Source organism: Sinocyclocheilus grahami, unplaced genomic scaffold (assembly GCF_001515645.1).
Source record: "Sinocyclocheilus grahami isolate Dianchi unplaced genomic scaffold, SAMN03320097.WGS_v1.1 scaffold3261.1, whole genome shotgun sequence".
Classification (NCBI taxonomy): domain Eukaryota; kingdom Metazoa; phylum Chordata; class Actinopteri; order Cypriniformes; family Cyprinidae; genus Sinocyclocheilus; species Sinocyclocheilus grahami.
Window position 1 is genome coordinate 8,964 of NW_015508414.1, and position 1,651 is coordinate 10,614.

General features: G+C 46.6%; 1 non-coding gene across 1 annotated transcript; it reads left to right on the forward strand.

Moving 5' to 3' along the window:
- The first annotated feature begins 1,300 nt into the window (after positions 1-1,300).
- Positions 1,301-1,372, forward strand: trnaq-cug (transfer RNA glutamine (anticodon CUG)). The gene has a single exon. It is a non-coding gene; the product is annotated as a tRNA-Gln (tRNA).
- The last annotated feature ends 279 nt before the right edge of the window (positions 1,373-1,651 follow it).

Sequence of the window (1,651 nt, forward strand, 5' to 3'; positions counted from 1 at the left end):
CGTTCCAAAAAACTTTTCGGCTGCAGTGAGCCCCAAAACCTCACATAGGGACTCTTTTGTCTCTTTAGGGTCACAAGCAATCAGGAAGTATTTAGTCAAACGGGCAGATGTCCAGTCAATGCTAGGTTGGTTAGATCAGGTGGTTAGAGCATTGTGCAAGTAACGTCAAGGGGGCCAGTCACCATAATTTACTGGGATCCAACTACTCTGTCTAACTGCTTCCCAACAGCCACAGCACTACCTGTCTCCCAGGTGTATTGGTGTAGTTCCATGGTGTAATGGTTAGCACTCTGGACTTTGAATCCAGCGATCTACGTTCAAGTTTCTTTGGAACCTGCGTGCTTTCTTGCAGCAGGAAAAGAAAAAAAGTTAGGTGGTCGTGCTAGCGAGCCTGTAAATGATTTAGTCTTTGTGGCCCAGTGAGCAACAACCGCTCCTGTCAAGATTCCATGGTGTAATGGTTAGCATTCTGGACTCTGAATCCAGTGAGCCGAGTTCAAATCTAAGAGCTACTGTTGTTGTAATGGGCTTGAAGAATAGAGATTGTACTTTTTTTTTAAGGCCCTGCTTGGTCTTGTTACTCCAGTACATATATGTGTGGATTCCTGTATTATGTGTGCTACCTTTGGATCACTCAGGTTGTGCAGCCAACTTTTCCCCTCTGTTTCCCACACTAGCTTAAAGTCTATGGGACATCTGACCGTTTCAGCTGTCCTCCCTAAGATCCCTCTACATGTTAGGTCCAGCCCCATTTTTAAATCCATTCAGGGGCCAGATTTCATTCGTTTGCCTTTGAATCCAGCGATCCGAGTTCAAATATCGGTGGGACCTGCGCTTGCCACCATTTTGTGCAAGACCCGTTCCAAAAAACTTTTCGGCTGCAGTGAGCCCCAAAAGCTCACACAGGGACTCTTTTGTCTCTTTAGGGTCACAAGCAATCAGGAAGTTTTTATTCAAACGGGCAGATGTCCAGTCAATGCTAGGTTGGTTAGATCAGGTGGTTAGAGCGTTGTGCAAGTAACACCAAGGGGGCCAGTGACCATAATTTACTGTGATCCAACCACTCTGTCTAACTGCTTCCCCACAGACACAGCACTACCTTTCTCCCAGGTGTATTGCTGTAGTTCCATGGTGTAATGGTTATCACTGTGGACTTTGAATCCAGCGATCTACGTTCAAGTTTCATTAGAACCTGCATTCTTTTTTGCAGCAGGAAAAGAAAAAGAGTTAGGTGGTCGTGCTAGCGAGCCTGTAAGTGATTAGTCTTTCTGGCCCTGTGAACAACAACCGCTCCTGTCAAGGTTCCATGGTGTAATGGTTAGCACTCTGGACTCTGAATCCAGTGATCTGAGTTCAAATCTTGGTGGGACCTGCTTTTGTCACCAACGTGCGCAAGAACCGGTCCAAAAAACTTTTCGGCTGCAGTGAGCCCCAAAAGCTCACATAGGGCGCTTTGCTTTGTAATGTCAAAGCACAGTTTGTCTCTTTAGGGAAGTGAGCATAAAAGGGCAGGACCCAGCTTGGAGAATGCAGGGATTGATCCCACTACCCCTCGCATGCTAAGCAAGCGCTCTATCATTTGAGCTAATTCCCCTGACCGTTGTGGAGAGATGTCCATTGCTCCAAAATACGCCTTCGAAGAGCTACCGCT